General features: G+C 37.7%; 1 protein-coding gene and 1 pseudogene across 2 annotated transcripts in view; one reads left to right on the top strand and one right to left on the bottom strand.

Moving 5' to 3' along the window:
* The window catches only part of LOC308609441 (melanoma-associated antigen B16-like), a gene marked incomplete at its 3' end in the record, with an annotated part of 609526 nt that overhangs the window by 134729 nt on the left and 448961 nt on the right, over window positions 1–25836 (top strand). The window lies entirely within an intron of this gene.
* On the bottom strand, window positions 14431–15400 carry LOC308609028 (NADH dehydrogenase (ubiquinone) complex I, assembly factor 6-like; annotated as a pseudogene). Its single transcript has one exon. The product of its transcript is annotated as an NADH dehydrogenase (ubiquinone) complex I, assembly factor 6-like (transcript).

Below are 25836 nucleotides of genomic sequence, written 5' to 3'. Positions count from 1 at the left end.
GGGGAATAAAAAAGGAAATTAAGGACACTCAAATCCTGTGTTCACCTCTCTCACTCTTAAAAGAGAAAGAAAACATGACTCAGTAAGGAAACCATCCTTTGCTACACTATGGAAAAGTGTGTGCTTGAACTAGGAATATTATAAAACACATTAAATCACCAGCATGGTTCATGGAAATATGGACTGACATTCTTCCCCTGGTCAAAACTACTGTAAAAGTCAAACAGAACGTAGATGATTCAGCTGAAAACAATTTCCTCAAATATCTGAAGCAGAACTCATAATGTAGTATTCCAAAATGAAGTAAACATTCTCAAGTGAGTCTTTGAATATATACATATGTATGTATACACAAACATATATATGTATACAAACTTTGAAGCAGAAATTTAAAAACTAAAAGCAGAAATATACAAAAATAAGAGACAGTAAATAAACTTGATGAACACTGAATACTTAGAGAAGAAAAGACAAAATCATATCAGTAATGAAGACTAAATTACAAGCTGAACAAGAAATAGATTTGAATGAAACATAAAAGGACAATTGAAAAGGATAAAAATGTAACCAAAGAATGAAAATGAGAGAGAAGAATGGTCAGAGAGAAAGTGACTAAAATGGGAAATAGGCAAAGGTGTTAGAAGTCGTGTATAATTGTAGTCTCTGAAGATGATAAGCTAATAGAATGAACTTAACACTTACAATTTAATCTAAGAAAAGCTTCCAGGTAAAAAAATCAAATACTTGAATTTATACCTTAAAAGAGGTCATCAGATACCAGGAAAAAATTACCTCAGTGGTAAACTTCAATGTAATATTTAAACTGTTAGACTTTTTTATTGAAGTACAGTTGATTTACAATATTGTGTTATTTTCAGGTGTACAGCAAAGTGATTCAGTTATTTCCAGACTATTTTCCATTATAGGTTATTACAAGATACTGAATATAGTTCCCTTTAAATCCTTGTTGCTTATCTCTTTTATGTATAGTAGTTTGCATCTGTTAATCCCATACTCCTAATTTATCCATCCCTCCCCCATTTCCCCTTTGGTAACCATAAGTTTGTTTTCTATGTCTGTGAGTCTGTTTCTGTTGTGTATATAAATTCATTTGTATAATTTTCTAGATTCCACATATAAGTGATATCATATAATATTTGTTTTTCTCTGACTTCTAAGAAGAATATTCTTTGAATAATATAATATTCTTACTAAGTATAATATTCTCTAAGTCCATTCTTCTTGCTGCAGGTGGCAATATACCATTTTTATGGCTGAATAATATTCCATTGTATATATATACAATATCTTCTTAAGCCAGTCATCTGTTGATGGGCACTTGGGTTGCTTCTATGTCTTGGCTGTTGTAAATAGTGCTGCTATGAACATTGGGGTGCATGTATCTTTTCAAATTACAGTTTTCATTTTTTTTCCAGATATACACCCAGGAGTGGGATTGCTGGATCATATGGTAGCTCTATTTTTAGTTTTTTAAGGAACATCCATACTGTTTTCCATTAAACTATTAGACTTTTAAGACAAACGAGAAGATCCTCAGAATATACAGGCAAACAGATCAAATAACTTTCCAAAGCAAGAGAGTTAGAATGGAATCACACTTCTCAGGAAAGACATACAAAGTGACAATAGAGCAGCACTTTCAAAATACTTAAGGATAAAAAACATGAAAAAAGGATTTTCTATCCAGCCAAGATCTCCTGTTAATATCAGAGCTACAGAAAAACATTTTTAAACATTGAAGAGCTCAGAGAATTCTGTATTTATCATCTTTGCATGAAGAGTCTACTACAAGATGACCTTGATCCAAACAAGAGATAATTAGGGCCACATACTTAATGTAGAACATTTCATAATATACTTGATGATATAAAAATAAAGCAGAGATGAGGACAATGGTAGAATAATATTTTGCATACTTTACATATTGTGTGTTGTGTGATCTGGCAAAGTAAAAAGAATGCAAATAAAATGGGAGATTTCAGAGAGGGAATGAAAGAATAGAATAAGTTCATTGCTTATTTAATAGTTTTAACTGGAAGATTAAGGGATATGATTTAAAAGTAACAAATGAGACAGTAAGGATTGAATAAGGAACAAGTGAATAAAAGTATTAAAAAGGTATAAATGCAAAAGTAACCACCAAACATTTAAATACCAGAAGAAATTTAAAAACTAAAGGGACAAAGAAACACAAAATGTAGAGTAAGAACCACAGCAAATGTTACATAATACACATAATAATTATAACATAAATAGCATAACAGAGTTGAGACCAAATAGAGCAGTCTTATCAATAGGCATAAATGTACTTCACTTTACCTATTAAATGAAAATGATTTTTAATTTGGCTTACAAAGCAAGAAAAATCTCTATGCTGTATAAAGGGACACACAAAAAATAAAATGACTTAGAAAGACTAAAAATAAAAGGATAGGTAAAGAAAATATTCCAGGAAAATAGAAAATAAAGTGGGAGAGTAGTGATACTGATAACAGACAAACTAGAATTCAAAGCAAACATCATTAAATGTGAAAGATAAGTCTAATTTTATTGCTCAAAGGCAAAAATCATAAATAAGATGAGATAATCATAAAATCTTTCACCAGTTAGTAGAGAAACAAAATATTAAGCAAATTAAGCACAGTAAGCAAAAAATGTAAAAGATGCAAGGAAACAGAAAAAGAAACATAACAATAGAGTCTTTAACATACCATTATCAGGACAGGATACATCAGGTGGATGAAAGTAAATAAGAACAGGCCAAGGACATCACCAAGATGGCCACATAGGAGACCCTGGCCTTCATTTCTCCCCAACTCCCCTGAAAAGATCAACAGTTAGACAGCTATCCACAAATGAAAACAGCTCTGGAGTCCACTTAAGAAACTTCAGCAACACAGTGGTACAAAAAATCCTGAGAATAACAGCACAAGGAGAGAAGGAAGCTTCATTTTGCCTGCATCATCCCATCCCCCAAGATGGCATTGCTAAGCCTGAAAAGGAAACTTCCCAGCTAGAAACAGGCTCCCTCACCAAGAAAGGAAGAGTGGGGTGAGCAACCAGCTTCCCCAGTCTTTGGGACACTGAATGAAGGTCCCAGTTTGGCTTTACTCCACCCAGATTGGCAAAACCGAGACATATAGAGATGGCTAAAAACAGGGAAGAAAAACAGAGTCTACAAAGAGCAGCCACACAGCAGGAGTGATTGTGGTTCATGGTGACCTGCTCTGCAGACAAACCAAGCAGACTTTGCCAGTGAAGAAGCTAACAGCCAGCACAGCTATCACAGACCCCTTACCAATTTCACCAGCTTTTCCCCCATCAAGTATTCATCTTTGATGATGCCAGCCACCTGAGTTCCTCCCCCACTCCACTACCGCCCCCCCCGCCCAGAAAGGAACAGCACTGGCAGCCAGCCCAGGCCTCTGCAGCTGCATGAGTGAAAAATGCCAGCCTAGACCTCTGCATCTGATCCCTACTGTCATGCACACACTCAGGGCTAGCTCCTCCAGTTGTGCAATTGCACACCACCAGCTTGACACCTGCCACCAGTGTGCATGCCCAAGGGGAGACTGTGCAGTCACAGGAGAGCATGCTGACAGCCAGGATACCTGTAGTTGGCCTCAGCCCTTGCCACTGCCCAGGCACCTGCTGCTGGCCCCCACAGCCTGAGACAAAGAGACACCAGTCTGCCCCCCCCCAAGACCTGGTGCTGCCACACAACCCTGAACTTTGTGCCCTGTACCACTAGAACCAGGGTCACAGCATGCTCTGGCATGGCCCCACCCAAAGGTGAAATTCTTACTTTACTGAAGTCAGTCCACAAAGTCTAGAAGAGGTGATTGCTTCTTCAAATATGCAGACACCTATGCAAGGCTACAGAGAACCTGAAGAATCAGGGGGAACATGAATCCACCAAGTGCGTACAGGAAACCTTCAGTAACTGACCCCAAAGAAATGCAGATTAGAAATTGCCTGACAAGAATTCAAAATAATTATTTTAAGATGCTCAGAGGGCTAAAAGAGAACAAAGGTAGACAAGTTAACAACATTAGAAAAACAGTAAAAGAAGAAAAGGAGAAGTTCAACAATGTGATAGAAAACATAAGAAAGAACCAATAAGAAATTTGGAGTTGAACAATATAATGGCTCAAATGAAGAATTTAATAGACACCTTCAATATCAGATTTGATCAAACGGTAGAGAATCAGTGAGTTAGAAGATAGAACTGTTGAAATTATCCAATCAGAGGACCAAAATAAATAAATAAATAAATGAAAAGAAATAAAGAAAGCCTACAGGAATTGTGAGACACCATTAAGGAAACCAACAGACGTATCATTGGAGGCCCAGAAGGAGAAGGGAGGAAGAAAGCAGCAGGAAGTTTATTTAAAGAAATAAAGGCTGAGAACTTCTCAAACCTGGGAAGACATCTAGACATTCAAGAATGTTCATGAAGCTTAATAGGTCATCTAAAAATTTCAATTCAAAATTAATGTTTTCCAAGACATTATAATAAAACTGTCTAAAATCAAAGAAAAAGAATTTTAAAAGCAACAAGAAAAAAACCCTCTCATACAAGGAAACCCCCATAAAACTATCAGAAGATTTCTCAGCAGACACTTTGCAGGCCAGGAGAGAATGGCACAGTATATTGAAAATCCTGAAAGAAGGAAAGCACCAACCAAGAATACTTTACCCAGCAGTTTGTTCTTCAGAAGTGGAGGTGAGATAAAAACTTGCCCAGGCAAACAAAAGCTGACAGAGTTCATCACCACTAGCCCTGTCTTTCAAGAAATGCTGAAGGAGTTCTTCAAGCTGAAATGAAAGGATGCTAATTAATAACATAAAAACATGAAAATATACAACACACTGGTAAAGGTAAGCATATAGTCTGATTTAGAATATGCTAATACTGTAATATAGTAGTGTGTTAAGTACTTAACTCTAGTATGAAGGTTAAAGGACAAAAAGTATTAAAAATAGTTATAGCCACAATAATTTCTTAATGGAGAAATAATATAAAAAGATGTAAATTGTGACATCAAAAACATAAAAAGGAGGAGTAAAATGACAGAGTTTTGTACAACATTGAAGTTAAATTGTTATCAGCATAAAATAGACTGTTATAAGATGTTTCACATAAGGCTCATGGTAACCAAAAGCAAAAACCTACAGTATATTCACATAAGAAAAAGAGAAGGGAATCAAAACATACACTAAAGAAAACCATCAATTCATAAAGGAAGGCAGCAAGAGAGGAAGAAAGAAACAAAGGAACTACTAAACAGAAAACAATTAATAAGATGGCATTAGTAAGCCCTTACTTATCAATAATTATTCTAAAAGTAAATGGCTTGAATTCTCCAATGAAAAAACACAGAGTGGCTGGATGGATTAAAAAAATACAAGACCCAACTATATGCTGCCTATAAGAGATTAACTTCAAGATTAAGGACACACATAGGCTCAAAGTAAAGGGATGGAAAATGATATTCCATGCAAATGGAAACCAAAAGAGAGCAGGGTAGCTATACTCATATCAGACAAAATAGACTTTAAGGCAAAAATGGTAACAAGAAACAAAGGAGGTCACTATAATGATAAAAGGGTCAATTCATTAAGAAGATATAATAATCATAAATATATATGCACCTAAATATATGAAGCAAATACTAACAGGTCTGAACTGAGAACAATATGCAAATATCATAATAGTAGAGGACTTCAGTACTCCACTTTCTATAATGGACAGATTATCTAGACAGAAAATCAACAAGGAAATGTTGGATTTGAATCATATTTTAGACCACATGAGCCAAGGAGGCATACACAGAACATTCTATTCAACAGCAACAAAATATATACATTCTTCTCAAGTGCCCATGGAACATTCTCCAGAATAGATTATATGATAGGTAACAAAACAGTCTTTGCAAATTTAAGAACACTGAAATCATACCAACTATCCAGCTAGAGCGATTATGCAAGAAAAGAAAACAAAAGACACCCAAATTGGAAAGGAAAAGTAAAACTAGCTATATTCAAAGATGACATGATCTTATTTAGAAAGAATCCTAAAGAATCCACAAAAAACTAGTAGAATTTATGAATGAACTCAGAAAAGTGGAGGATACAAGATCAACACATAAAAATCAGTTATACTTCTTTACACTTGCAATGAACAATCTGAAAATGAAATTAAGAAAACTTTTATTTATAACAGTATGAAAAGAATTAAATATTTAGGAATAAATTTAACAAAAAAGTATGAAACTTGTACACTGACAGCTATAGAACATCTTTGAAAGAAATTAAAGATTACCTAAATAAGTTTGAAGACATCGTATGTTTTAGAAAACTTAATATTCTTAAAATGGCAATACCCCAAATTGATCTACAGATTCACCACAATCACTATCAAAATCCCAGCTGGCTTTTTTGTAGAAATTCATAAGCTTATCCTAAAATTAATATGGAAATGCAAAAGGCCCAATTTAAAAATTTAATTTAAAGATACAATAATCAAGACACTCTGGTACTAGTGTAAGGATAGACATATAGATCAATGGAATAGAATTGAGTCTAGAAATAAGCCCATACATATATAGTCAACTGATTTTTGACAGAGGTTTCAAGATAATACAAAGGAGAAAGAATAGGCTTTTCAACAAATGGTGCTGAGAGAACTTGACATCCACATACAAAAGAATGAAGTTGGACTCCTAGCTCACACCATATACAAAAATTAACTCAAATTGTATAAAAAACCTAAATGTGAGAGCTAAAACTATACAACTGATAGAAGAACTATAGAATTCTTTGTGACTTGGATTCGGCAACAGTTTCTTAGATATGACACATGACTACCAAAACTAGAAATTTTTGTGCTTTAAAGGGCACTATCAAGAAACTGAAAAAACAACCCACATAATGGGAGAAAATATTTGCAAATATTATATTTGATCAGGATCTACTATCCCAAATATATAACTCTTACTCAATAAGAACTCAATGATAAAAAGACAGACCAATTTAAAAATGGACAAATTACTTAATAGACATTTTACCAAATAAGATATACAAATGTCCAATAAGCACATGAAGAGATGATCAATATCATTAGTCAATAGGGAAATGCAAATAAGAACTACAATGAGACAACACTTCACTCACACTAAGATGGCTATAATAATAATTAAATGAAGTTAAAAAAACCACATTAGTGAGGATGTACAGAAACGAGATCCCTCAAACATTTCTGGTGGGACTGTAAAGTGGTTCATCCACTGTGGAAAACAGTTTGATATTTCCTCATATAGTTAAACACAGAGTTACTATACGACTCAGCCCTGGCATTCCCAGGTATATTCTAAAGAGAATTAAAAATCAAATGTTCACAGAAACTTGTGTACACAAATGTTCATAAGAGCATTATTCACAATAGCCAAAAAGTAGGAACAGCTCAAATCCCATCAACTGATGAACTGATAAAATGTGGTATAGTCTCAAAATGGAATGTTATTCAGCCATAGAAAGGAATAAAATTCTGATATATGATACAGCATGAATGGACCTTGAAAATATTATGCTATGTGAAAAAAGCCAGTCATAAAAGACCACATAATGTATGATTCTGTTTATATGAAATGTCTACAATAGGCAAATCTATAGAGACAGAATGTTGATCAGATCGCACAGGGCAGGAGGAGAGTTGAATAGGAAGTATTGCTAATTTGGAGGGATAAAAATATTCTGGAATTAAATAATGGTAATGGTTGTACAACTTTAAGAATACACAAAAAACACTGAATTGTGCACTTTAAAATATTGAATTTTACAGTATGTGAATGATATCTCAATTTTAAAAATAAATAATTATGTTTGAGTAGAAATCCCTCTGAATCTTAAGATGTAGACTTTGCTCCCTATAGAGTTTAGATTTCTAATTCTCCCCAAGGACTTTCTCTAACTAACTAACTTTGAATTGGAAATAGGTGTGATTCACGGAGGCAACAGTGTAAAATAGTAAAAAAAAAGTGATGAGAAGATTTTTGTGGCTTTTTGTTCAGACAATTTACTAGTCTGAGTCTCTAATAATGATGAAATTAGAGGCAGTAAAGAAAACTGACATGTAGACCAAAAAAAGGTAGATATTTACTTCCCTCTACCTACTGATGTACCAGAGCCCCTGATTTCAGCACTAAGGCTCTATGATTATAGAGCAGGAAAAGGAATAAGGAGGCCATTTGTGCCAGTGAAAGATGTCAGGAGATTGCCGTGAATCAACCTTTTAGACTGACATGCACAGTTCCTTTAAAGTTATAGACAGTAGTGGGTTTCTTCTACTTGGAGCCTTCAGTAAGACAGCATCTTATAGTCCATATGGGTTTTAGTGAAATAAATCTAATAGAGCAGTCCATGTTGAGATGATATATCTTGTAATATAACAAGAACTTTTCTATGGGTTGTATAAAGCCTTGCTTTGTGAGTTAAGTCTGGCTATAAAGGAAATTTAACAGTGGACTTTCTTCTGAAGTGAAACACACTCCCCCTATGTGTGTCTCTCTCAGGGATGTTTGGTTTATGCTGTATTCTAGTATGGAGGCTAGTAGGTAAGGTCACACCTCTGTGAGAATAGGGCAGGCAGGGTCTTCCTAGAGGGGTCAGACATCCTATCCTAGATGGGTGCTCAGATAGAAAATGGGAACTTAGAAGGTGTGCCTTAGACAGATAACAGGAGAAAGTTGTTCTCTCCATCTCTGTCTCATCCTCATGTGTTTGGTATTGAGAAATCTAAATAAACATGCATGAAGACACTTCTTGGAACAATTATAATAATGACACCTGCTGTTTATTGTGTAAGTAAATTGTTCTAGTGACTGTGTTGAATGACTTTTATTTATATTAGACCATTTCGTTCATCCAGTAACTGTATAAGATAGATACTGAATTGTCCACACTTTGCAAATGAATGTACTAAAATGTATGCCATAAACACTCAGACATTGAAAGTCTCACTTTCAACCCTATTTTCTGTTATCTTCTTCAAGCCATTCGGTCACCTAGGATTCTCCCTCAGCTTGTCTTTCCCACTGGGAAATAGTTATTCTGAAATTGTGATGCCTCAGGAAGTCTGTAATATCTGTGATATTCATTCTTCAAAATTGCTTTTATATTAAGAAGTAACTTGAAGTGCAAATTTCTTTGTGAGAACTCAGTTTTAGTAAGGTGGTTAGGTTAGCCATGAGATGGACCTTAGTTTTCTTTTTAAAGTATAATTAAGATTCTGTATATTTGTCGAATCCTAAGTCTGCTATTTATTAGCTGTGCAACTTTGGGCTAGTTACCTAACTAAATTTCTTCTTTCTACAAAAGAGACCATGACTTGTGATGATAACAGCAAACTGGGACTTCAAAGAACTGTTTTGAGGATAAAATGTGTAAATTCAGGTGAAACTTCTAGAATAGTGTTTAGTAAAGAGGTAGTCCTTAAGATATGTGCATTTTATTATTACCACTTGAGTAAGAAAAACTTCTGATGGTTATGGGGCTGAGGGGGGTGGGGAGTGAATAGCAAAGCAAAGGGGCAGGGAAATTGTTAGAGCCTGAACTGGTGCCCACTGAGGAGAGATCTGGATGAGGTATCATCGTACAACTCTTGGGAAGGCATGAGGAGCCATATAGGAGCCATATGGATGCTGGATAACTGAAAAAAATGAGAAGCCCAGAATTAGAGATCAATAGGGAACATTAACAAGTAGCCTGCACCCCAATCTTGCCCAGCCCTGGCCCTTTCCACCTCACTAGCAAAATAATTTCCAGTCATTTCTGTCTCTTCTTAACACCAAGCAGAGGTCTCAGATTTGGACCCAGATAGAAACAAATAGGTAATGGGAAATCCTTTTTAAAAAATCACCCTAAACCAGTTTGGAATTATTCCTTACACCACAGTTCAGCTTAACACCAACTGGCCAGCAGCTACTAACGCTGTTTGTTCTTTGAAATTCAGGTCTCTTTATTTGACCTTAACAGCTGTCCTCTTTTTCTGAAGTGTCTTTGACTTTTCAATCCAAATTTCTCTTATTTGAGGAAAAGGACAAATAAGCAAAATAGAAGATATAAAGACATGGACAGGCCTTTCACAGAAGAGGAAACATATGTAGGGGAAAAATATGTGAAATGGTATTCAGCCACACTGGTGACCAAGGAAATGCAAATCAATGTCAGGATGAGATGTCATTTTTTCCCCATTTTATTGGTGAAAGGAAGAAATCTGATCATACCAAGTTGGTAATACCAAGTGATGGAGAAGATCTGAATTTCTGTGATTTCTTAGATTGTGGGAGGAAGTATAAATTAGTACAGCCACTTTGAAAAACAGTTGGCAATATCTTGTGAAGATGACAATTCACATACCTGGCAATTTCCCTACCAGCCATATTCCCAGAAGAAACTCTCGCACAGGGAGAAATACATAGGAATTTTCATTATAGCTCTTTTGTAACAGTAAAAATCTAAAAACAACCATTAAAAGAATAAATAAATAAAAACAACATTTTCATACAATTCATACATATTATACAGTGGTTGAAATGCCTGGACAGCAGCTACATGGAAGAATATTGATGAATCTTAGCAGAGCAATTGGAATGAAAAAAGTAATGCATGAGATCACATAGACTTTATATCTTTTCTATTAAGATAAAACTAAAGCTGATAGTATACATATTGGAGGGGTACTATATTTGCTTATGATAGAGTGATGAAAAAAAAGCAAGGGTATTATAAGACAAAAGATTGTTAATGTTTCAAGTTGAAAGGGTATTGAAGTTATAAATTCCTTTGGTACTAATGCAAGAGAAAATCAAAATATAACTCTAAAAGGTGAAAAGAGAAGGTCAAACTTGTTTGGGACTCCAGAAATGGAGGAAAAACAAAAACAGAACTGCTGGGAATTTTATGACCCTCCCACCCAACAGAAAAAGGCTACTGAGGCCTAGTATATCCTGAGTCCCTAACTTAAGCTAGTAACTGAAGGCATCCCAGGTTAACACAATGCCCATTCCCACACACCCTTCAGTGAACAGAAGTCCCACCAAAAACACCATGTGAAAATGGCAGCCCTGGCAAGGGGAGTAGTGGAGGGCCCCACTAACAACAAGTGGCTACCAGTAGTCTTCATTATTTGACCTATGATTGCTGTCTTCCACCCTGAGATACTGCATAGTAAAGATGTACTAGCAAAGGGATATAACAGGTAACATGGCTCAGGAAACCTTCCCATTCCCTTGGGCCTAAAACTCCTCTCCACCACCCAGAAACATCAAGAGGGAGGCCAGGGGGGCACAAGGGCTTATTCATGATCATCCACCTCTTGGCTTCCCATTGTCCAAGCCATAGGGTTAATCCCTTTAGAACAGCAACAATTGTCAGTGCAGAGTTAACAACCGGGGCTTATGAGTGATCACCAGCCAAAGTACTCTGAGTTCAGCCCACAGGCTACTGCGGTTCCTTCCTGTTTCTATCTAGATAGTGTCGCTGTTGTGCTGAAGAGTGACTGCCGTCCATGTGGATGGATTGCCCCAACTAGATCCGTCTGTATACCCAGGCATCAGCGGAAATTCCCCTAGCTCCCTTCTCTGCCTTGAGCCTTCCCCACAGCCAGTACCCTTTACTGAGATTTATCAGTTTCCCCCCTCCATATCAGCAAGGATTGCCCAACATCATCAATATCTTGTCCCGTGACTGGGCTCAGCATGGATATCAGTGCCCCATACCAGGTGCTGTGGGGCAGACTGGAGTATCTTGGCTTTCATTCCTGCAGTGAATGTGGCCCAGTTGGGGCCTTCAAAGACAGAGGTGTAGATGGCCTGTCTCAATCCAAACTCCCTAAGAATTTGTTGTACCTCTTCTATAGATTTCCAGGGTCCCACACACCCAGGGAGAGCCCCCTCATTGGGCCACACCTCCCTGTAGGCTGGAATAATCTAATCTATAAGGGAGTGAGTCCCTTGAACCCTCCCGAGCACCATGCAGGTGCAGCTCGAGGGCAGGATGTGCGGTGATGTTGCTCATTTTCTCTCCCTCCTACCCAGTCAGAGAAATGCCACCCCTTCCCCCCAACATTAACCACACCTGGATACTTTCCCTGGCCTTGTGCTGGAACTTGGCAACTATATCAGTAAGCTCAGTGGAAGGATATTGTCTCATGATGAAAATTTCCTTAACTGGGGGCTACCTTGCTGGCTGGGGAGTTGTTGCTATGTTTTTGCTTTCCTTTATAATAGGGGTCAGATGGCATGGGGCATTTCATCCATTTCACTGTCAGTCACAACTGCTTCCTCTTCACTCTCCTCACTCTCCCAGGATTCCTCCTCTCAGCGTCCCAATCAGGCTTTGTTACAAGTGCTTGAACCTTAATCCCTGGCAGTAGTTGTGTCCTCCTAGCTTTGCAAAATGGCACATTAAGTTCTCCAACTTAAGTTGTTGCTCTTCTACCTTGCCTACTAGCCCTGAAGCTAGCAGGATAGTGGACATCTGCATGTTCTTCTCTAATCTCAGCTCTTTTTTTTTTTTTTTTTTTTTTTTTTGCGGTACGCGGGCCTCTCACTGCTGTGGCCTCTCCAGTTGCGGAGCACAGGCTCCAGTCACGCAGGCCTAACGGCCATGGCTCACGGGCCCAGCCACTCCGCGGCACATGGGATCCTCCCGGATCGGGGCACAAACCCGTGCCCCCTGCATTGGCAGGCAGACTCCCAACCACTGCGCCAACAGGGAAGCCCTAATCTCAGCTCTTATTCTAATTTTCTAACTCAGATTTCAGCCTCTAGTCAGGTGTCAGTGTTCAGGCAAACTGCCCACAGGAGGGGCCAGACCACTGCAGCAGCAACCATTCATTTCCCTTCAGTGCTACAGTGTGCTATGTGTAGCTCTTCAAACAAGCACATCAAACCAGCTGGCGTTTTCAGAGTGTCCTATACTCATGTGGTAGTCTGCAAGCATCTGACATTCAGACCACCCCTCCCCACATAGAGATAGATGGGCAACTCGGGATTTTCCTTGCAGATACCTCTTTCCCAAGACCCATTTATTCAGATTCTGGGCTGGCTTGCCAATTGTTGATTCGCAAACTTGCCCCCATGCACGGAGGGCAAAGAGAGACTGAAGAAAGAGGCAAGAGAACGTAACTTATGATGCTTATCTTGGGTAGCCACAAGATGAGCAGGTCTCCGCCCCTGACCACCAGAATCTTAAAAGTCTATATAGAGGCCTTAATGGGGTTCAGTCACATGTACTATCCAGATGGTTGCAGCAATACATTAGTATCTCAAGGCAGTGTCCTTGGGGCAGCTTCTAGTGCAGGGAAGGCAAGAAGAAGGCACATTCTGAGGACAAAGAAGAGGGTGAGGAGCCTCTGATTGCCCGGGTCCAAGTCATGGGTCAACCAGTGGTCACATCCTCTCAATGGTCTCCTCTAGCAGTATATCATCTTTCAAGAAAATAACTGTCAACACTAAATTTTAGAGCAGGTGAAACTCTCTTTTAAGAATGAAGGGGAAAGAAAGACTTTCTCAGACTAAGAAAAACTAAAAGAATGTGTTGCTATCAGACCTATTGTTAAAGAATGTCTAAAGGAAAAATTTTTTTTTTTCATGATCAAGTGGGGTTTATTCCAGGAATGCAAGGATTCTTCAATATACACAAATCAATCAACGTGATACACCACACCAACAAATTGAAGGAGAAAAACCACATGATCATCCCAATAGATGCAGAGAAAGCTTTCGACAAAATTCAACACCCACCCATGACAAAAATCCTGCAGAAAGTAGGCATAGAGGGAACCCTCCCCAACATAACAAAGGCCACACATGACAAACCCACAGCCAACATCGTCCTCAGTGGTGAAAAACTGAAACCATTTCCACCAAGATCAGGAAAAAAACAAGGCTGCCCACTCTCACCACTCCTACCCAACACAGTCTTGGAAGTTTCAGCGACAGCAATCAGAGAAGAAAAGGAAACAAAAGGAATCCAAATCAGAAAAGAAGAAGCAAAGCCGCCACTGTTTGCAGATGACATGACACTACACATAGAGAATCCCAAAGATGCCACCAGAAAACCACCAGAGCCAATCAATGAATTTGGCAAAGCAGCAGGACACAAAACTAATGCACAGAAATCTCTGGCATTCCTATACACCAACGATGAAAAATCCGAAAGCGAAACCAAGAAAACACTCCCATTTACCATTGCAACAAAAAGAACAAAATATCTAGGAATAAACCCACCTAGTACTTCCTGAGCCCCTTCCCCATTCTTCCCTAAGGGTGAGGATGGGAGGAGACGTGCTTCCCCCTGCCCTCTGGTGGCTGAAGCATAGCCTGCAGCCTAAGCATAGCTAAAACGATACTCCCTCCAGGGGCTCGGACTCTGAAGGGATGGCACAGCAGACACTGTCTGGGCTGCTGTGACAAGGGCGGTGCCTGCAGCAGAATCTGGGAATCACGGCCCCACAGCAACTTCTCATTAATTCTGTGACCTACACACTCATCCAATAAGTGAATTTTCTCCTTATGTAAACAGTTCCTGTTGTTTGTAAACAAGAACCCTAAACTAGTACACTTTGGTAAAACTAATAAAAGTAAATATCAGTGCCATGAAATTATTTTAATATCTTTTTCTCCATGACTGAATATACAAAGATAATGGAAGTAAAGTATTCTTCTGCTGTAAAGATGGGTGGAATATATCAAAATTCACTTGTTGAATTTTCTTTAAATAGTCCTCCAGAGCAACTGTTTGAAGGAAAGCAGGAAATGCTTTCACAGGAACACTTCTGTGGAAGGACCTAGCATGCTTTAGATGCAAGTGTGCCTGGCTGGCCATGTCATATACCACATCTCTCACATTTTTATCTTGGCTCTTCCGTAGAAAATCCTCTTGTGAAACACCATGCTTCCATAGTTCAATGGCCACAGGCTGACGTGGTGGACTGTCACAGTATATATCATCCACAGTTTTTTTCCAAAACTGCATTCTCATCAGTCCAATTGTTTTCTCAGAGACAGAGTCCTTAACCTGAGCCAGTTCCACATTGAAAGCTCTCAATGCAAAAGCAGAGCTTCTGGATTCTGCAGGGAGTAGCAGGGAGCATAAATAGCCTTCATAATCTCGTTTCCGTAGCAGCTCCAAGCAGTAGCGATCAGTGCCCGAGGCGCCAGGTCCGCTGACCGCGGCCGCTCCGCCCGGACCCCGCGGGCTCCGGGAGCCGCCATGCGTGCGCCCACAGGCCCCTGGGCGGCCGGCAGCGGCACAGCCCGGGGACGCCGGGCCGTAGCGGGCCCCACGCCGACACCAGCGTGGAGGCCGCCATTAAAGGAGAAATTTTTAACAAAAACAATAAAATAAGGAACCTTGGAGCATCTGGCAGGATTAAAAAAAAAACAATGAAAAGAGAAGAAATATGACTATTTCCAATTGATTACCCTTCTCAGGGGATTTATAAATCATATTTGATGACTGAAAGAGAATTGTAATAACTTCTGATACTCAAAACAATGATATTTAAAAGTAAAGAAGGCAAGAAGATCCAAATGGAAGTAAGGTTTGCACACTTCACACAAAATGGTAAAATGTTGATACTAATAGACTGTTATAAGTCATAGATATTGTAATAACCAGAACAACAACTATGAAAAATATACAAAGAAACACACTCAAAGCCACTATAAATCATCAAGATGAAATCCTAAAAAATATGCAAGTAATCTACCAGAATGCAAAACATAACAATCCTAAATGTGTATTTGCCAGAGAGCCTCCCAAAAGTAAAAATGATAGCTCTAAAAGAAGAAGAAAACAAATCTACATTTATAGTTAAGAATTCAACACCTGCCTCTTGGCAACTGATAGAACTAGACAGAAAATCAGCAAATCCCATAACCACTAAAGAATTTGAATTTGTAATTTAAAGGCTCCTGAAAAAGTAATTTCCATGTCCGGAAGGCTTCACTGAAGAATTATTCCAAACATTTAAAGAATAATTAACACAAACTTTACATTATCTTTTCCAGATAATAGAAGAGTGAGAGATGCTTCTCAACACGGAACAGTATCACTCTCATACCAACACCTGAAAAATACAAAAAAAGAAAACTACAGACTAATATCTCTCATGATCTTAGATGCTAAAAACCTCAACAAAAGTATTATTAAGGTGAACCAAAAATGTATAAAAATAATTATATACCATGGCCCAATGGGGCTTATTTCAGGTATGCAAGTTTAGTTCATCATTTGAACATCAACAGGCTAAAAAAAAAATTATGTGATCTTATCAGTTGATGTAGAAAAAGCATTTGACAGTAAAAAAAAATGAGTGAATAAATTAAAAAAGCATTTTTATTTGTGATTCTAAAAGCTCTTAGGACGTTAAAATAGAAATTATGTCAACTTAAGAAAACATGTAGGACTTCTGGTTTGGTGAAAAGGTGGAAGTCCTGGGAGAGTGGCATGCCTGGAGAGTTCATGGAATGTGATCACCCTTTTCCCAGACCTTGCCCTATATGTCGCTTCCATCTGGCTATTCCTGAGTTATATATATCATTTCATAATATACTGGTGATCTAGTAAGTTAAAAAAAAACATTTACAAGAAACCTATAACTAACTTTTTACATTTGTGACAACACAGATGGACCCTGAAGTTATTATTCTAAGTGATATAAGTCAGATGGAGAAAGACATATACAGTGTTATTTCACTCATATGTAGAATCAGAAAAAAAAATGAACAAACAAAATAAAACAGAGAACAGATTAGTGGTTACCAGAGGGGAAGGGGTAGGTGAAATGGATGAAGGGAGTCAAACATATGGTGATGAATGATAATTAGACTTGTGGTGTTGATCACCTTGAGTGTATACAGATGTAGAATTATAATGCTCTATACCTGAAACTTATATAATAATAATAAAAACATTTGTGCTGAAATGGATGATACTGAACAAATTGGGGTTTTTTGTCTCCCTTTATAATTTATTCAGTGGGTGGAAAATTCTTCAGGCCCCTAAAATAAACATTGGAAATGACTTTGGATTGCTCTCTTAATAAAAGATTATATGGTCATTAAAACAAAAAGAAAAGGAAAGAAATGAAGAATCTCAGTCCCTATCCCAGATTTACTGAATCTGAATCTGCATTTTAACAAGATTCTCAAGTAAGTTCTATACATATTAAAGTTTGGGAAGCACTAGTATAGAAGTAGGGCCTAATCCACTTAAACCTGCTTCCCCTCTCTTCTAAATGGCTTCCTAAATACCTGGTTTCTTTTATTTTGTCAACCATTTCCAGTGAATGATCTGCTTTTCCATGTCCCTCAGCCACCAGTAGTTGCAGATTACCAAAGTTTTTCTTCTCCTTGGGCCTCTAGAAATAGAATATTATCTTATAAGTGTTCTCCCTTCTTTTTATCCCTAAAGAAATCATTTAGCACTTGGGAGTTTTTCTAAAAGTTTATACTATTAGCTATGATGGAACAATATAATAAAGAAGCCACTTTAACTACCCTTTTCCTCCTTCTCACTTTTTGTCTTCCATTCCCTTTCTCCTTCCTCTCTTTCTCTTTCTCTCCTCTTTGCCTCCCTCTCTTCCTCCTCCAAAAGTTAAATTTGAAGAGGACAGTGTAAAAACTTGGATGTTATTGGTGGAATTCTGTGAATGAAGATACTGAAATGCGATTTACCTACATTTAGAAAAACAGCTGGATTAATTAGTTCCTGCCATTTAATTATAAAAATAAGGGCACAGAAAACATTTGGAGAAGAGTATTTGGGGGAAGAAATGGGAGTGGGAAGTAAGGAGATACCACTGAGTCTGTTGGCAGTCTCTACACCTGAAAAATATCAATAGAACAGCCCATTTTTCTCATCGCTTCTATTTCCCTTCACCATTACCAGACATCACCCTGTAGCCATCACTCTGGGCTAATCCTGGGGTATAATAAAAAGCTGGACCTGTGAGAAAGAAGATGGGATCCTCCTCAAGGACAGCAGAATGAAAACTGATACCAGCTATGTATGAAAGGAAAAGAAGTCCCTATGAAGAGAGACTGGGTTATCCATCTGATTATCTGTTTCTGTGTGGTCATTTATTCAAAGCCCATCAGCTGATCAAAGATGGGCTATTCATTAACATGAACAATGAGCCTTCCCTGGCATATTCATTTTGAAGACAGTGCCTTGCAGTGGGCCACTCAGAGACCAGAAGTCATTTTCCAGCAAGGATCCTAAAACAGCAGTAGTTGCTACATGAGTGAACTTAAATCTACTACAGATTTGCACCATTTAGTTTGGAAAATATTTTGTTTGTACATTTAAATAAGTATAGACAAAATATAGGTTCAAATCTAGTTTAAACAGGGTGAACTAAATGGTTGGCCTTTGGTTTTTTAATTTGCAGGTTTAGTCCACAGTTCAAAAAACTTTCCAGAGTTCAGCAAATTATTGTGGTCCATTCCAGTTTTTGACTCGTTTCAGTACAATTACAGTTCCTGTTTAATACCCAGGGGTGGTATATTGTAGAGGATGGTTTATTTTTGTTATCTTGGTTTGGAGTACATTCTAATCCATAACATATGAGACCTTTTTTTTTCCTTCTCACTAGCCTCCCGGTTAATCCAAAGAATCTAAACAGAAATACAAAGTTCCTTGTGTTGCCAAAACAGGTTCTAATCTTACATTTGTCAGATGTAAATACCATTAGCAAATACCATTCACATAAATTCACCTGGATCCACTTTATTGGCTTGTTATCAATATCTGGTTGCCTTTCTTCCTTTTAAACTTCTGGCAGCTCTAATTTTATTTTATAGACTCTAGTTTTTGCTTTCCACCTGCTTGGACCTAATTTCTGCTGGACTTGGTTTAATGTCTTACATCAATCAGTCCTTCCCAAAGGAGTGCCTTTACTATGCACATTGCAGTATGTGTGAGGTTATGTCATTCTTGAGCTTTTTTACCCTTCCCCAACTTCACATCCACTACTTAGGTCTCTGATAGTGCCCTCTCCACCAATCAGGTCTTTACACGATGTCAACTCCTCAGAGAAACTTTTGCTAACTCTCTCACCTGGCTTGGGTACTTTGCTTTGTGCTTCCTTTTCACATTGAAATAGTCATACTGAGTCTCTTATAACGCAGGGTTATCATCACAGGTGCTATGATTGCACGTGAAAGATTTTTGAATAATGAGACTCTTATCATTTACCATCCTATCCCCAGACCATGGTATCAATACAGTGGCTTTCAAAGTGTGGTCCCCAGATCAATAAACAATAGCATCACCTGAAGAGATGGATTATTGTTAGAAGATTAATACAGTTTAGTTGAATGAATAAAGGAATGAGGTTCAGTATTAGAATATTAAACCCCTGTTTACTCCTGTAAATAATTGGGCAATGATACCTGTAGCCAGTATTTGGGGAGAAGCAGAGAGAGTACTCCTTGAACATGAGAGAAATAATAATGGTCCTTTGAATGTTATTCAAAGACACAATAAAGAGAATATGTGTTATTTAGAGGTGGAGCAGGTCAACAGTGGATGTGTAAAAGCAAGGAGAGAGAAACTTTGGCAATGATTATCAAAGCTGTAATCAGGAAAGGCACCATTTTGGCCCATGAACTTGAGCCATTAAAGTCCCATCGGCAAGTCTATTACTTTTGTACACTATCTCAAACTGATGCATGCCATCAACTATTCATAGTATATAACTGCCTTTTGGGGTTCTGATAATTTTCTGTTCTGCTAATTTTTTATTTATTTTCTCATGCATGTCTAGGTACTGGGGGAACCATCTCTCAGATGTCAGCTTCCTTTGCCTAGACTGGGCAAATGGAAGTTTGTTCTCACTATTCTTTTGAGTTGTACTCTTAGGAGCCTTTTTGTCATGTTTATCTTCATAACAATCTTATGAGATAAGTATTGCTATTAGCTGTGTATATGAGGAAACTGAGAATCAAAGAGGTTAAGTAATATAACCAAGCTACACAGCAAAAAAGTGGGAGACCCTGGACTTGAATATGGGCCAAGGAAGGAATGGGACTCTTAAGTGAAGCAGAAATATAATGGGCAAGAAGGAATACTAGGTTAGAAATGTCAGTGGATTTAGGAAGGTGTGATAGGAACTCAAGACAAGTAAAGACAACATGAAAGCAAGAGGAACCTGCATATTGAAGAGTCGCTATATTTAAAGTGGACCATAGCAAGTTGAAATATTTTCTTGTTCAGTTTTTAAACCTAATTTGCCTTTGAGTTGACCACAGTTTTCATTTGAAACAAAGGGGAAGGCTATATCAGTGATTTCCAATGGCAGTGATATCACCTCGCAGAGGTGCCTGGGACATGTTGAATGACAATTTTGTTGCCAGAATGATCAGAAGGCACAGTTGGCAGTTAGTGGGAGGAATCATCAATGTTGTACACTGGGCAGCCTCACACAACAAAACCTTCCCGCATTCTCTACACAAATTTCAATGATCTTACTGGATATTCTTGCAGGTAAAAATCTAATCTTTGACTACCTGAACCTAGAACCTAATGTAACCTTCTTCAAAGAAAGAATGTGGGGCTTCCCTGGTGGTGCAGTGGTTGAGAGTCCGCCTGCCGATGCAGGGGACGTGGGTTTGTGCCCTGGTCCGGGAAGATCCCGCAGGCCGCGGAGCGGCTAGGCCCATGAGCCATGGCTGCTGAGCCTGTGCGTCTGGAGCCTGTGCTCAGCAATGGGAGAGGCCACAACAGTGAGAGGCCTGCGTACCACACACACACAAAAAAGAATGTGTGCAGTGGTTCACCATTTTTGTTTTGAATATACTGTCCATGAATATACCAATCATAATTAACTCACCCAACCACACAGCTGTTTCAGACAGTTGTATACACAGTGATTCTCAGTCCAAGAATAAGCATCTGACTACAACCATTAGGTCTTCCAGTCTGGTTGTGCTGAGGAAAAAAAAAATTGCTATGAATTTATTTTTTTTTACATTACATTATGGTATTAACACACATATACAAGTATGTTGCAGTTAGATTGTATTACCTAAGAATTTTATTTTAAAGTGATAAAATATGTGTTTTAAATTGAGGAATTAGTTCTGATGGGATTGAAAACCTCTCTCTGAGATACTCTAGTAAAAATCATTATATCCAGCAAATGTCTACATAATTGTGATTGTTCAATCATAATTTTAAGCAAATAATATTTAAAAGGAAAAAGGCAACTCTGCAAGAGAAAAAAGACATTTCTATATAATGATATAAAGTTAGACAATCTAATATTTCTTGGTCAAAAATTCACTTTAGAATTGAAGTTTGTATTTATGAGGATTAGAATTATTTTTCCTATATTTCAAACTTAGTCCATGGATATTTTGTTTATAATCGAAGAAAATTTTAATCTGGCAGCCCACCAGTACCTCAGACTAAGAGCTTTACATGAAACATATCCACTTATATTCTCAGAATTACCATGTGCATGCTTCCAAAACGCAGAGGTTTCAATTTTTCTGCAGTCCTCAATTTAGCAAAGTGAAATCAAAGTAATCTTTGTATGGTAAAAGACAAATTATAATGTGTGTAGGAGAACTCCACTCTTCAGATCTTTAAATCCTCAAACTGTGGCTCAGGTATAATTCTCTGATGGACCTTGTCAGGATAGCCTGTTCCCCAGCATCAGAAGCAAAAGGAGGATTTACTTAATGTTTTCAAGTCCTGATGGAAATGACTTAGTTTCCTTCTTCGTGCATATTTATTACCCTTCAGATCAGTGCTTTGTAGTGCCAACACATGACTCCACCACAGGATGGAGCACAGGAAATTCTTGTTCTGAAACAGATGATTAGGAAAAATCCAACAGCATTTGAAACAAGAACATGAAGATGAACAAGACCTTCTGAAATGACGTATCACAGAAAGTAGAGTAAAACAACACCAGTACTGCTGATTACTGAGAGGGGAATTATGTCAGGTGAGAAAGTAAGAGCGTGAAATGCAGCAAAATGTTTCTGAGAGGTTCAAACCTGGTGTACCGTAGAGTCACTTGGGGACATGTGAAAACTACCAATACCTGGTCCCCAATCTCAGATAGGGCCCAGGTGTCAGTATTAGCTCCTTGGGTGGCCCTAAAATTCAGCCAGCTTTAAGAACCACTGACCAGCCAGTTCATCAGTATCCCTATGGTTCTGACAGAAAGCACCTGTGGGAGATTAGTACTAATTTGAGCATTGACCTTGATCCAGCTATAGTTTTGCTGCATAACTTGGGGCTATGTGACCATTTTTTCCAATAGTAATAGTATTCTTTCTCTCCCTTCCTTCCTTTCTTTTTTTTTTCTTTCAACTAATATTTATTAAGTGTTTTGCTGCTGTTGTTACAATGCCAGTCACTGTGCTTGCTAGGCCTGGGGAAATAAAATCTAAACAAGCCCTACTTGTTGTCCCTGAGGTGCTCACAATCTAAAGTTCTCAGAAATGAGCAGAGATGAACAAGGCTATATTGTTCAAAATTATATCTTAAGTCACTACAAATATTGAAGCACTCCATCAAAACTAACAAATCTCCTAATCACATTTTGTCAGGAAAACTTAAGTTTTTGTACCCTGTCTCTTATTTGTAATATATCTTGATTGGCATTCTCTTATTTTTAACCTGAATTCATGTTAATTCTTGACAAAGAAGGAAATGTCTCATATATAACAGAAGGAAAACTTGGTGTCTGTATCTGTGATGGTAGGAAATAATTTAATGATATCTCAACATTTTCATGAGTAGACGTAGACTCCCAGTTAATTGGAAATTGTACATTTATCGTGTTCTGTTAAAAAGAAATTAGCCTTGGATCTTTACTGAGGCTATATTCCATATATTATTTAAATGTTGAGATTATTTAGGAATAGTTATTTCAATTCATAAATGGATAACTGTGCTTCTTTCCTCAATCAGTGCTTTCTAATTTTATTACTTATTAATTTTTTCCCTCTCTTCTCTCAATTTGAGTACTTTCCTCAAATACAGAACTTCTTTGAAATTAAAAGACATTTCTATTACCTTGATTGTGGTGATGGTACCACGGGTGTTTGCATATGTCCAAACCCATCAAATTGTACACATTAAATATGATTAGTTCTTTGTATATTAGTGTTAAAAAAAAGAAACCAACAAAATAGAAGACCATAAAAATGATACATAAAGGCAGTGATGCCAATAGAACTATTAGAAAAAATGAATCTCAGGTAGGGCAGAAACAGAGGTGTAACATGGATGAGATGTTGGAAATAGATCTCTACAGAACCACATTAAGAGCAATAAGGAAAGCTGAGTGCTATCAGACCTTGAAGCTACACTTGTATTTGCTGCAAGGATTAGGACAAATGCTTTACCTAGGACCACTGTTCTGATATGTTCTCATGTGCTGGAGCAGAGCTAAGGTTATTAGGCAGGGGAATTGGAATTGCTGACCTAACTGCACCCAGCAATCTCCTAAATAAAATTTGACAGTAATAAGAAGAATCGAAGTACACTGCTAACTGCCCTGAAAACGTTAAAAATTATTTGTCTCATCAGATAAAAACTTTTGAACATTCCCCTTAATATATTCTAGTTATATATACATTTACACACACACACACATAAAAGTATAAAAGGCATAAAAATTCATATAGAACTGTAAAATAATGAGATAAAAGCTAATATAAATAGAGTTTTATTATTTTCCTTCTGCACTCCAATAGATGTTCTTTTGCAGTCTCTACTTTGGATACCATTGCTGTAAGTTGGTCTGTTTCTGAGAATACAGTGGTTAGGCTCAGATGGAAAGAGCTGAACAAGGCTAACTCCTTCCTTTCTAGACAAAAATAAATTTATAAATTTTAAGGAAACTTTCATCAATATTCCAAGGACATCAAAAATACATATAAGACAAACTTTTTACTACCAACACTTAGGATGGCCTAGTCCTGTTTTACCTCTGCACTTCCATTTTTAACTGCTTTGTATTATTCTTTTTTTAAAATTTTTGTAAACATCTTTATTAGAGTATAATTGCTTTACAATGGGGTGTTAGTTTCTGCTTTATAACAAAGTGAATCAGCTATACATATACATATATCCTCATATCCCCTCCCTCTTGTGCCTCCCTCCCACCTTCCCTATCCCACCCCTCTAGGTGGTCACGAAGCACCGAACTGATCTCCCTGTGCAATGCGGCTGCTTTCCACTAGCTATCTGTTTTACATCTGGAAGTGTATATATGTCCATGCCACTCTCTCACTTCGTCCCAGCTTACCCTTCCCCCTCCCCGTGTCCTCAAGTGCATTCTCTATGCCTGCATCTTTATTCCTGTCCTGCCCCTAGGTTCTTCAGAACCATTTTTTTCTCTTTTTTTTTTAGATTCCATATGTATGTGTTAGCATATGGTATTTGTTTTTCTCTTTCTGACTTACTTCACTCTGTATGACAGACTCTAGGTCCATCCACCTCACTACAAATAACTCAATTTCATTTCTTTTTATGGCTGAGTAATATTCCATTGTATATATGTGCCACATCTTCTTTATCCATTCATCTGTCGATGAACACTTAGGTTGCTTTCATGTCCTGGCTATTGAAAATAGAGCTTCAATGAACATTGTGGTACGTGACTCTTTTTGAATTATCGTTTTCTCAGGGTATATGCCCAGTAGTGGGATTGCTGGGCTGTATGGTAGTTCTACTTTTAGTTTTTTAAGGAACCTCCATACTGTACTTCAAAGTGGCTGTATCAATTTACATTCCCACCAACAGTGCAAGAGGGTTCCCTTTTATGCACACTGTCTCCAGCATTTATTGTTTGTACACTTTTTGATGATGGCCATTCTGGCTGGTGTGAGGTGATACCTCACTGTAGTTTTGATTTGCATTTCTCTAATGATCAGTGATGTTGAGCATCCTTTCATGTGTTTGTTGGCAATCTGTATATCTTCTTTGGAGAAATGTCTATTTAGGTCTTCTGCCCATTTTTGGATTGGTTTTTTTGTTTTTATGATATTGAGCTGCATGAGCTGCTTGTAAATTTTGGAGATTAATCCTTTGTCAATTGCTTCATTTGCAAATATTTTCTCCCATTCTGAGGGTTACCTTTTCATCATGTTTATGGTTTCCTTTGTTGTACAAGAGCTTTTAAGTTTCATTAGGTCCCATTTGTTTATTTTTGCTTTTATTTCCATTTCTCTAGGAGGTGGGTCAAAAAGGATCTGGCTGTGATTTATGTCATAGAGTGTTCTGCCTATCTTTTCCTCTAAGAGTTTTAGAGTGTCTGTCCTTACATTTAGGTCTTTAATCCATTTTGACTTTATTTTTGTGTATGGCGTTAGGGAGTGTTCTAATTTCATTCTTTTACATGTCGCTGTCCAGTTTTCCCAGCACCACTTATTGAAGAGGATGTCTTTTCTCCATTGTATACTCTTGCCTCCTTTATCAAAGATAAGGTGACCATATGTGCGTGGGTTTATCTCTGGGCTTTCTATCCTATTCCATTGATCTATATTTTTGTTTTTGTGCCAGTACCACACTGTCTTGATTACTGTAGCTTTGTAGTATAGTCTGAAGTCAGGGACCCTGATTCCTGCAGCTCCATTTTTCTTTCACAAGATTGCTTTGGCTATTCGGGGTCTTTTGTGCTTCCATACAAATTGTGAAATTTTTTGTTCTAGTTCCTTGAAAAATGCCGGTGGTATTTTGATAGGCATTGCATTGAATCTGTAGACTGCTTTGGGTAGT

This window comes from Mesoplodon bidens, assembly GCF_964165515.1.
Source record: "Mesoplodon bidens genome assembly, chromosome: X".
Classification (NCBI taxonomy): domain Eukaryota; kingdom Metazoa; phylum Chordata; class Mammalia; order Artiodactyla; family Ziphiidae; genus Mesoplodon; species Mesoplodon bidens.
The sequence above is the reverse complement of the archived record's forward strand: the minus strand, read 5'-3'. Positions and strand labels throughout refer to the sequence as shown.